General features: G+C 44.3%; 1 long non-coding RNA gene across 1 annotated transcript; it reads left to right on the top strand.

The window, feature by feature from the left end:
• Positions 1-4777: 4777 nt before the first annotated feature.
• On the top strand, positions 4778-12218 carry LOC121662592. Its single transcript, XR_006015334.1, has 2 exons — positions 4778-9795; positions 11960-12218. It is a non-coding gene; the product is annotated as an uncharacterized LOC121662592 (long non-coding RNA).
• The last annotated feature ends 344 nt before the right edge of the window (positions 12219-12562 follow it).

The raw sequence follows: 12562 nt of genomic DNA, 5'->3' as shown, positions 1-12562 counted from the left end.
AAAAAACATCTGTGGTCTACTGAGAAATAGAATTTTTATTTACTTAAAAAGAGATAAACTAACATTTTGATAAACACAAACCTCCACCAGGGCACATTCTCACAGACGACAGAGAGCCTTTTCCAACACAGGCTTGCTCTCCGAATTCTATACCAAACCAGTCAGTTGCATTTAAGTAAAAATAACCCATCGAGTTACCTTCCATAAGTTTTCAAAGCAGATTTGTTTCCTCAAGTCTGTCTCTGGCTGAGTGCTAAACCAGGAGTTTCTTCTCCCGCAGCTCCTAAGCCAGAGCTGAATCTATTCCCAGTGCCCAAATGAGCAGCACCAGAGTTCCCATCCATAGCTCTACTAAGAACTGTCCCAAATCTGATGTGACTCTCTCTCATCAGAGATCAGCAGTGTGAAAGGCAGCAGAAAGCAGAGGTTTTCCAAATAGGATCTAATTCCATGACCTGCAATAGGCCCTCAGTAGAAGAAGAAAGAACAAAGGGTGCAGCACTCTGAGCTTCCATCTCACTGCCAACATTTGCTCAGTTTATTCACTTTTTGTATTCCTCATTAACTGGTTTTGATATTGCATTATGCTTTCATGTTCGAACTGAAGTTTTGCCTGAGAATTACATAGAATTACACAAAATATAAAGACTGTATCCCTGCCCCTTTCCTTCAGAATATAAGGGAAATGTGTTTGCTCTTTGCTGAGGGTTCTAACCACATGCAGATGGCACAATCTGTGAGAATTCCACCTAAGAATTTTAGAGACTCTTAGCTTCTAAGTATCTCATCAAAATAGAATGTTTTCTTCCATTTGCTTGGATTCCTTGTTGTTTAGGGAATATTTCAGCTATAACATTCAGGTTCTTATATAGGGTCACGATTCCTTGAGCACTTACACAGATCAATTCCTACAGCACTATAGTTAGCCTTAGTGATATTTGCGTATGGAAAGTAAATTTGCATATCTATAGACAAATGTAAATTAGATCATGTATTAAAAGTGTATTAAAAATAGAAATACAATTATACTAGCACATCCTTGAAGATGATTGCTACTATTCACTTTAAAAACACATGACATGACAACATAATGTGCACTTTATTTGGCTGTTGTGGGAACAGCTGTCTTTTAAGAGAATGAAGAACATATACAAAATTGGGTTTTTTTCTCACTGTATATAAGATTTTTTTTTTTGGTTCTTATAATTGACTTGACTCAAATAAGAAAAGGTCCTTCTCAACCTTAAGCAGATATTAAAGGTTTTATTGCTACTTCAGCATCAAACCTGAGATGATGAACTACTGAAGCAGTTCTTGGGTTGGAGTTTTATCAGTACCTTCGGTATTTTCACCTTCTGAATTTGTTAAGTACTTTGGTATCTATTGCTGAATGCTGGAAAGACACTTTTACTGAGTTTGTAAGGATGAATTTGTTGACATCAGAGGTAACCTGCCACATTGCTCTCCTCGGCATGGTGAAGACCTCTTGGTATGTTTTCCTGGACAAGAGTAACCTAAATAGATTTGTTTCCTGTTCAGCTGCCTCTCCACATAATTCATTAAATGTTGGTTTAAACTGGAACATTCCCTTAGCATTAAGCTGTTTTTTTTTCTATGAAATCCTGCTCAATTATTTGCTTTAAGGCATGAACCAAATGCATTTGGGTACCTGATGTCACATCTACTTTTACTGGGTGAAGCAGAATGAGAGGTTCTGAAACAGTTTGTTTCAGTTCTGAAACAGTCATAGCTGAAGAACTGTTTTTTGGGGTTTTTTTCAGTTAAAAAAATTAAAGATTATGTTAAACAGACAGGTTTAGACTTTTTGTTGGAAAACTGGATTCAGAAGACAAATAACTGTTACTGGTTTATCCAGAGAAACCAAAGAGCCAGCAATGAAAAATTGTCATGGAGGGGTCCCACCAGGGAAGTTAGCTTTGATTCAGTGTGTTAATGTACCTTGGGGAGACAGAAGCTACTCAGGAAATTTTGGGAAAGGTGACTGTTTGGAAAATATACCAGAAATGTGCAGCCCCCTGTGAAGAAAACACTATATTATAAATTTATTTGTGTATTTTATATAAAAATACATGTAAGCATATACTCATAGTGTATCATAACCCTGGGTGAAGCTCCTCCAACCAGCTCTGAGTAATTAATGTTCATCTTGGAGAGGTCTTTTCCAGCTGAATGATTCTGTGATTCTGTTAAAAATTTTAGCCCTAACCCTCAGCTTTTTATTACTGGAATTACATGAAAAGACATTTTCAGGTAAGTTTAAACCCAGCACTTTTGAACTCTCTGCCTGTCTTTGTAACCTTCCCTTTCTTCCAACCCAGTGGACAGGGCTGTGTTTCCTACAGTGCATTCCTACACTCCATCTTTCTTCTTGGATTGATGCCTGCACAGCTCACACCACTAATTGGCAGAGAAGAAGGATCATTTATTCGTTAATTTAGGAAGATCGGAACAACTGTGAACTGCACAAGCTTTGGGATATGAGTATCCTGGAGTGAGGTGTGAGCGAGCAGGAATAAATAACATTTACCTGGGAATTTAGCCTTTGGAAGACAAGACTGAAGAAAAGTAAAGCCAGTCTAGCCTTTATACCTTCTTTTCATCATCACAGATTTTTTTAGATCACACTGTATTAAATCTAAACCTTAACCTTAATCTAAACGTTAACTTCTGCATCTCTCGTGCCAATAAATAATGATATTCTAGGAAAATCCTACTTTGAGCACAAATGGATTAATATCTGTAACGGCACACTCTTGTTCTAAAAACTTTAATATGGAAAGTGCTGTGCTAAGCCACAGCCTGCTTAGAAACAGACATTATAATGAAAGAGCTGCGACTGTAGATGCACATTTCCAAAAATCTCTTTAATGCACTTGTTGCAGGGTTTCACAGCAAACAGCTGGTGGGTTTATATCCCCTAAACACACGTGCCCTATTTTAAAAAATGGTGTACAGATGAACTGCTGTCTGCATGATGGAAATAAGCACCAGAGCACACTCTTCCGCTGAGGGGTAACACTGGGGTCGTGCTTTTAAACAATCCTCATATCCTCCCCTACAACCTTCCACTGATAACTTACATGGAAGAGCAGTAAATGCTTATCTTCACAGATTAAGAGACTGATTAAGAGAATGAAAAGGTATTTTCTACCATCTAATTATTTCCCACCTTCTAATGTGGATGATTTGCACTATTACATTTTATCTTTAAAATATGCTGCTGAAAACACCCAGTGAGAAACTGCCCTACAATTTGTGTAAATGAATGGATGAAAATGGAGAGGTTGCAGCACCTTTGTAGCTGCAGTGCATGAATTTATTGTGGGTCATGCAGGGTTTTAGAGAATATTAGTGTCTGTAGAACTTCTTGATAATTTTGAGATATAAATATGTCTATGCTTTGAAACAATAAATAAGAAAACATAATCATAAATTAGAAAATAATACATGGATACAATAAGAACTCTGGGAATGGATTCCAACACTGATCAGTTATTTCTGAATAATTTGTTGTTTCATCAATAGTTATAAAAGAGGGTGAGAATTGATCAAATGCTGTACGATATGAGAATGTCTTGGGAAATGTAGATATACAGATCCATTTTTAATTTCAGAGATACTGCAGTCTATTATTATGTCAGTATACAATTCGTTGATGTGAGATTGCAAGAAAAAAATGCCATTATGATTACTTGTTCATAGCATTTGCCTCAGTTAAGAGAATTGATTTTCCTACTTATTTGACTTGTGACGTTAGAGTTCTCTGTGACTTATTCAAGAAAGTAATCTCCAAATTTCACAGAAAATTTGGCATTTAGAATGACAGTGAAAATAATGGAAAGCAACAAAACTTTTCCCAGCATAATTTTGATGGATAAGATAATTATTTTTCTCAGTACTACTTCTACTTATCTGAACACATTCTTAAGTCTAGTTTCAGTGCTCTCTTAAGTGAATTCTCAGACACAGGAGGACTAGGATTCCAACTCAGTCTCAAGGTTTACCAATATATTGGGTGATTACAACCATCACTGTCTAGCCCTGGCACAGGAATGTGGTGGAGTTACCATTCCTGGAGGGATTTAAAGACATGCAGATGGGGCACTGGGGACACTGGTGAGTGGTGGGGTTGACAGTGCTGAGTTAATGGTTGTACTCAATGATCTGGAAGGTCTTTTCCAACCTAAACAACTCTGTAGTTCTGCAAAGACCACTAGGATTTGGAAAGAGAGAATTCCCGAAATGTTCTGGCCAAAGGTTCAAGTAAAAACTGTGGGGGAGCCTGAAAGTCTCCTTGAATTAACTGAAATTCCTGTTTTGTTTATTAGGTGGTGTGAAACTGGGAGAATATAAAGGGATGAAAAGGAAAGATTGTTGCATGGAAAATGTTGGTTTAGGACCCAAAAGTTACAGGACTAACCATCATTCGAAGTTAATATGGAATCACAGAATCACTGAGTGGCTTGGGTTAGAAGGGACCTTAAAGCTCATCCAGTGCCACCCCTGCCATGGCAGGGACACCTTCCAGTGTCCCAGGCTGCTCCAAGCTCCAATGTCCAGCCTGGCCTGGGACACTGCCAGGGATCCAGGGGCAGCCACAGCTGCTCTGGGCACCCTGTGCCAGGGCCTGCCCACCCTCCCAGGGAACAATTCCTTCCCAATATCCCATCCAGCCCTGCCCTCTGGCAGTGGGAAGCCATTCCCTGTGTCCTGTCCCTCCATGCCTTGTCCCCAGTCCCTCTCCAGCTCTCCTGGAGCCCCTTTAGGCACTGTAAGGAGCTCTGAAGTCTCCCTGGAGCCTTCTCCAGGTGAACACCCCCAGCCTGTGCTAAACCAGCACAGACCCCCTGACCAAGGGGTAGGAAATTTGTCTTTCCCACTAATGAAAATGATGTCAGTCCTCTGGGTGTTGGAGCAGCCCAAGTTTTACATCAAGGATACATCAAGGGCCCTTTCCAGCCTGCCTTGTTGGAGGTTTGAGGACCAACCACAGCCCAGGGTTCACCACATTGATGTGATGATGATGTGATGTGATGTGATGTGATGATGTGATGTGATGTGATGTTGGCCAGCAGTGGGGATTTGCCAGCAGACTGCTTTGAAGTGCTCAGGAATCGGAATCATCTCCTTCCCTGGATGCAGGTGGGAGGATGGGATGTGTAAATGGGTCAGTACACCTCTTGCCCCTTGGGTTGAGAATTTTTCCTTTGTGTCATCTCCCCTGAAGTACTCCACATTTTTACATTAATATTTTTAGGAAGAAATTATAAACCTTCTGTATATTCATGTCAGATAGTCCCACCTGAAGCTGCTTTCAGCAGGCACAGCATCCTAGAAATGTGTAGTTTGGACCATAAAAGAGTACAGTCTTTCCTACTAATTTTTGATGATAAACCTTTTTGTTTTGTGAAGTTTATTTTGTCTGGAATAGTTCTCTGAGCTCCCTTCCAGTTAATTTTCCTGTCTCTGATATCCGTGGATGGAGTAAATAATTTGATTTTGTAGTATCTGTTGTATAATCACAAGGTCAGGGCCATGCTTCTGTTTAACTGTAAATATTTTTGAAACTAGAATTGCCTCTGACAGAGAGGAGAATACTTGGGGCAATGCAGGCTTAAACCTTGAATTCAGGATTCAGAGCACCTGTGAGTAAACTAAAGGGGCACTCACTCCAGGTGTAGTCACAGGCTGCAGGCAGAAGTGGTGCCCAGGGAGGTACATTGTCAGGCACAGTGGGCCACAGTGTTTTCCTCTACATCGTGAATAGTGATGTAGAAGCAGAAGTATTTTTCATCATTTTAATGGAAAGATAAATTAATCCTTTAAAAACATAATGAATTATGTTCAACTGTATCCAGTGTTTGCTTTCCTGGCAAAGCTAGAAATGATTTTTGAAGGGGAATCTTGTACTTATGTACACCCATGTCAGCCTGTGTTTGGGGACTCCCTTTGCTGGTCTTGTTGGTGTCAGCCTTTTTACTGCTCTTTTCTTTTGGCTCCTGACTTTGAGCAGCTGTTAATTAATTGCACATCCGTGCATTCACAGCACTCCTGTGATGCCACCCAGTTACTGTTCCCTAGGCCTTCATCTGCACTAGTATCACCAGGCTCACTTGTGCTGGGCTCAAGCCCTCCATCCTTTCCTCTGGACTCTCCACTTGTGCACAACATTTCTTCTGACATCAACACTCATTCCTAACCTTCCAACCTTTAGGTTCCTTTTTGCATGTTCCTGGCACAGGCTTCACCTTCTCCATCTACAGCTGTCCTTGAGCATCCCCAGCCATGTGTATCTCCAGGATGAATATTCACAGATCTCCCTACTCCTGGTCTCACCCTGCAGCTGTACTCCAAATCCCTCTGCTTCCAGCACTGCTTTGATGGGTACACACTCAGAAAGGCAGATACTGAATTTTTTCTCTGCCATGCCACATCCCATGCTGTGCACCAGATCCATGTTCTCCCTGGGTGGTGTCTTTCACGCAAAATTCAACATCCACTCCATCCACTGCTTTACAACCCTCAATCTTCACACATCTCACCTGCTATAGCCTCCTCCTTGAACATCCTTCATGTCTTCAGTGGGCTTCTCTGGCTCACAGGAGAGAAAATAACCTTAATCCTCACCATTTCTGGCCACCAGGGACACCACAGCTATCCACCTGGCTCCTTCCCAGTTCCATGCTGCTTCTTTTCCTTGTGTTTACCTTTGAAGGCTGCAGTGGCTGCTTGTCACCACCCCTGTCCTCCTCACCTCCTGTTCCTTTTACAGTCCAACAGTTCTCCTCAGCTGTCTGGTCTTCAGACCTGGGCACGGTTTCCTTTTTGTTTACGCTGGTTGACACCCTCATTTTTTCCTGCCCCATTGGAAACTCACAGAACACTTGCTGACCAAACCTATTCTGATTTCCAGCGGATCTGGGAGGGGTTCCAGGCCCGGGAGGCTGTGGGAGCTCCCTGGGTGCTTGGTCTCGGCTTTCAGGCTCCACCAGCTGGAGAACAATCGGGGCAGTTACAGCTGCACTGTGAGCACCAGCCCCTGGCTTTGTCATGGTGATTGGATTTTCAGTCCCTCTCTGCTGTCTTGGCAACCTGAGGTCAAAGAACACAGATGCTTCACTGTCTGACAGCTTCTGCTTTGGGCTTGTGGTAAATTAGGTAGAAAAAGAAATTATATGCTGTAGTTTTAATTACCTAGAGGTAATACAGACAGTTGCAGAGAAGTACATGAACTAACCCAAGCTTCCTTTTAACTCTTAAACTGCTTGGTTTCATGTATTTTTTCTTAGGGGAGATTTTTGGAATGGCTATAGCAGAAAACACTGGATTAAACTTAGAACCAGCTGAAACCATTTCCATAGCCAAGGGCAGCTGCCTTGGCCAAAGGCTTGGAGCTTGAATTGTTTTCACTCCTGTTCTTAAGCTGTGAGAGCTCACATGAAGCTGATACGCTGTTGGCCTTGTGCCTGTCCAAGAGTCATCTATGACCCAGGGTCACACAGACCTTGGAACTAAGAGAGAAAAATCATCCAGTATCTATGCACATATCACATACGTTTTCATTTCTCTGTTTCTAGTTTTTCCCTTTTTAGAGTCAAAATTACTATAATTAATGTCTTGAATGGTTTAATTTCTGATTGATAAATCAATACAAATATTTGTTTTGTAGTCTGTATATTGTTTTTATTCTACTAAAATTTTACTCATCAAAATAAAAAACAGTTCTTCCAGCCTCTGAGGCTGAAAGGGACCACATGTAGGTGGTGAGTGCTGAGTTGGCAGTGCTGGGTTAATGGTCTTAGATGTCTTTTCCAACCTGAATGATTCTGTGATTCTATAAAGTTTATCTTCTTTATTTGAAAGTAGTTCTATGATTTACCTAGTGGGGTCTGTCCTATAAATGTGCAAATAATTTTACAGTTACATCTCTAATAAATCAAGCCTGTGCTTTGGTCTCAGGACTGTCTGTCCAAACTATTTGCATGTGGTAAATATGGGCTGCAGTCTTTAAATCTGGGCTGTCTCTAAAAACATCAGAACCATCCTGACACCCCCTCAATCTCCAGATGAAAACTTCGTGTATTGAACACAGAAGCTTTATGGGGCTTGATTTAAATCAGTGTAAATACTTATATTTTAAAATATATTTCACCATTTATTGCTTCTGTTGTGTCCTTTGCCCCTAGTCCTTCCTGTGCTCTCCAAAGAAGAGATGCAAATTAAAGTCCTATGAAACAATACACTCCTGGCACAGGCTTCACCTTCTCCATCATATATCTGTCCTTATTCACCATCTGGAGAAGATCCACTTGCCTGTGTTTTGACACACATAGATTTGTTTGTCACTGGAGTCAGAGCTGGGTGGTTTTAGGCTCAATAAACCTATCAACAAACCATTTGGGAACCTAAACACACCAGGTGAGCCAGCAGTGTTATACCAGGCAATGTCACTGGGATAGGGACCTTGAGCATCCCGTTGTCCTGTGGGTTTGATGAGGTGGCTGAGGGACATGGAGCAAAAGCCTGCCCTGTGCCCAGGTGGGATCTGCCTTCCTGGAGGGCTGCTGGGAGAAGCGGGAGCAGGCAGCCAGACCTGGCCTTGAGGTTTGTGTGGGAAGTTGGAGGGATTTGCTGTGTTTCGGCAGCTGCTGCCAAAGGTTGTGAGGAATTAACATGTAGGGAGTTACTCTAAGAACTGTAGTTCTGTTATACTGAAATACCAGTTATTCCTGGTTTACCTGCTGACTTCCCCAGCTGGAATCAGTGTTGCTCTTTCCTCAAACTCAGTTGTGTTCTCTCTGTTGGGAACCAATCTTGGAATAACTCAGCAGAAGACTTCTTGAACCCCTGTTCACAAGGGATTCAATGGTTCTAGTACTGAGGCTTTTTTTGTGTGTCCAGTGCCAATTCCATATTGTTCCTTTTTGTTGTCTTTGCAAAAGTGCCAGATAGCAGTTGGATGCATCATTAAGGTGTTACAGCACACCAGCACTGCTGCCTCTTTCCAGGTCCTGTCCCCGTCAGAGCACAGAGGTTACACAAATCCACATTGATTATCAATAATAGTATTTTCCCACAGTTCTTGAGTGGCCTTTGCTCAGTGGCCTTTTGAAGCCTTGACTGTCCTTGTCCCCCATCACCTTTCAGAAGGATCTGCCAGCTTGTTTTGCTGCAGCGCTCTGGGACTGCTCCAGCTGCCTGTTTCTAGAAAATGAGCACTATTACTCCAGGGAAGCTCACTGCCTGATTCCATGTGGAACTTCTCTGGTGTAAGCTACACAGGTGATCCCAAAGTTCTAGCTGTAGCAGCTACTAACTTTGGAGGCAGGGCTGGGCAGTGGAGCCTCTAGCGTGGCTCCAGCTGCTCCCCACACACAGAAAAGGTTTTGGTTTTTTTTGCGTTTCCCAAGTATTTTTCTTCAGCATTTTTATCTCCTTTAGGATATTGAGCATGCTGCCATGCCCAGAGGTGCGTTGGCTCTTACCCAGCAAGTATTGGAGCCCCCAGTGCTGCCCTAGAATGCTTCCAGCCTAGCAAGAGAAGTGTGGGATCATGAGAACTCAGGCCATCCTGGCTGCAGAGGAGCCACTTGCTGCAGCTCCTTCCTGCCAGCATCTGACAGACATTTCACAACCTCAGGCCAAGCTGTCACTGCCTCAGGAAGCATTTCTGGTCTGCCTAAATCTCCCTCATGGCAGTTTCAGTCCACTGCTTCACTCCATGTCTCCTGTGCATGTGGGCAAGATTTATTCTCCTTTTATGGAATCTGTAAGGTAGGAAAAAACCTCTAAGATCATTGAGGCTGGTAGCTGCAGTTTTGTGTCTGTGTGGTGTGTTACACGTGGGGCAATGGGCGTTTCCTCCCTTGTCCCCAAAGCAGATGCAGCGGATGCATCTGATGTTGGAATGAAGCCTCTGCCACAGGGACGGGGCCGCGCTGTTTGTGCCCTCGCTTGCATAGTCCCTTGGAAAGTGCTGAGACAGGGAAGAGCTGTGGCTGCAGGGACTGCTGAGACACAGCACAAACATTCCTGGAATGAGCTGGGGATCTGTGTGCCTGACCGCCAGCATATCGTGCAGGGATGAGGGGACAACAAGACCATCTTGCTCTGTGCCATCTTCTAATGCCCTGCCATTCCCCGGCCGGTGGTAGGAGCAGGTACACCACTGCTGGCATCCTGGAATGCTGCGTGATGCTTACCTCATCCTCGGGCTGTGTCTGCAGGAGGAGGAGGGGAGCATGGCAGGATAATGAGAGGATTACTTACAGCCAGCCCCACCACCCCCCGAGCCCTGCAGCTCATCTGTGCTGCTCTCAGAGCCGTGCGGGGGCGGGGAGTGAGGAGGGATAATTTAGGAACATGAGGTTGGGAAGTGATTTAATTAGGACATGGAGCTGCTCTCTCCGGGGTGCAGCCCACCACCCTCTTCCAAGGCTTGGGGCCCCCCTTTTCCTCTCTCCAGCATGGGCTCAGCTATGCAAGCAGCTGCTTATTCCAGTTATTAAACTGTGCACCTGTGACTCCTGCTCCCCTGTGCTTCCCCAAGCAGGAGCTCAGCAATCCCTGTGGGTTCCACAGCCCAGTGATCCCTGTAAGAGCTCCCCCAGCCCAGAGGTCTCTGCAGCTCTCACAGCTCCCATCCCTGGGGCTGCATGGGCAGCAGCAGTAATCCTGTGCCCTGAAGCCTCCAAAATCATCACTGGCTCAGTCCTTGTGTCCATCCCTGAGCTGCACCTGGGGCTAAGGTCCACAGGCTCAGTTACTCACTGCCATTTAAACGGGGTGGGTGGTAGCCCCAGCACTGATTTTCTCTCTAGTACCAATCCCATGTTATTCCCCTCTGGATTTGCATTTCTCCTTGTCCTGCTGCACCTGCCTTATGGGAACTGTCACAACAAACCAGCACTGCCCTGCCAACTACTCTCCCAGTCCTCCCAGTCCAGCAGCATCACTGGAGAGGCTCAGCCAGCCCTTCCTGCTGCCTGCCCACTCCCACACTGTCTGTGGGGATTATTACCCAGGACTCACGTTAACCCTCTTAGCCCAGTCCGGACAGAGCACGTGTACCAGAGCTGCTCCTGCCCCATGGCCCGTAAAGCCCCACCCAGTTCCTGGAGCCCCAGCACTTACCACTGCAGCACTGACCCACATACCTCCCTGCATCTCTGGAAATAGATTGATTTCCTGCAGCCTGATTACACCATTGCCATGGCTCCTAGAAAATAGAGGACTTTATTTATATTTTTAAGTTAATTTGGAGAAGAATACTGCTCTGGAAAACAGGCATATGATCAGCCACATGAAAGCAGCAAGCAGCTGCTCCTGGAGCTCCATGAAACAGGGTTCTGGGAGCTGCACATGGGAATGGTTTCGTTTTACATCTCTTTCAAAGCGGGGGTATGGATGAGGCAGCCAGTGTTTTCTCTTACAATTACAGGCTGCCATCTTAAAGCCCTGCTGATGCTGTTTAGTTTGGATTTTTTTTTTCTCTGCTGATACAGTTTTCAAAAACAAATTCCTGTAGAAGGGCTGTCTGGGTGCCAGTGGCTGCTGCCACCCCCCTTTTTTTTTCTGTGTGCATTAATGAGGAGTCAATTAAAAATCAATTAATACATGTTCTGTGCAGAGCATGTTACTGCTGTAGGATGGTGTATGACACATGAACAGATGAATTTTGTAATCCTATTAAAAAAAAAACCCCACAAGTGTGCTCGAGAGGCCCCACTGGCCTCCCAGGCGCCCAGGAATTACATTTCAATCCTTTAATACCCTGCTGGCTGCATCCCTGGCACCCCCTGCTCTGCTGGGGAGGATCCTGTGCTTTGTGTGCCACAGCCTAACAGAGATTCTGTGCATTTTTAGAAATGAATGTTTTAAAATAGATTAAATATCAATGATTGTGAGGCTCATTCAATAACTCTTTGGTCTTTTGCAGCTTAAAAGGCTGATTGAGACCCCTGCTAGTAGAGCCGAGAGATGTGACTGCCATCAACTTTCCTCCACAGGGGAACATAAATGTCACCCTCAGCCCATCCCTCTCTGATGGAAAGGCAGGAAAGTGAGGACTTTCCTGCCCTTCCTCAGCCCTGTGCTGGGCTCCCTTCTCTTCCTGTGTCCCTGTGGATCTTTTTACTTACCTTTGTCCTGCTGACAATGGATTTATTACCGAGATTAAAGCTGAGTCGCTAAGGAGGGTTCAGCCTCTGCCTCCCCAGGTGCCTGTTGAACACTTGCTTTTTAATGAAGAAGGACTCTTATCTCAGGAAGGACATTTCTCTGGAAAACAGCAGTGTGGGGATGGGGGTATCCGTGGGTTATCCTTTAGTTCCCATTAATTGCACAAGTTCTCCCACCCTTTGGCTCATAACCTTGGGCAGCTTTAGTGACCTTGCCCTGGTGCTGCTCAGCACCATCCTCACTGCTCACAGGGGGGTTCAGTCCCATCTGGGTCAATATTGGGGTATTTATGTACTGTAAGGCTCAAGTCCTAGCCTACCCCAGCCCTGTGGGGTCCTGGTTTCTGTGGATCTGGCTGGAG

The sequence above is a fragment of the Corvus kubaryi genome, unplaced genomic scaffold (assembly GCF_017639235.1).
Source record: "Corvus kubaryi isolate FWS band 111438036 unplaced genomic scaffold, C.kubaryi_AGA036_p1.0 127, whole genome shotgun sequence".
Taxonomy (NCBI): Eukaryota; Metazoa; Chordata; class Aves; order Passeriformes; family Corvidae; genus Corvus; species Corvus kubaryi.
This window is presented reverse-complemented; position numbering and strand designations above follow the sequence as displayed.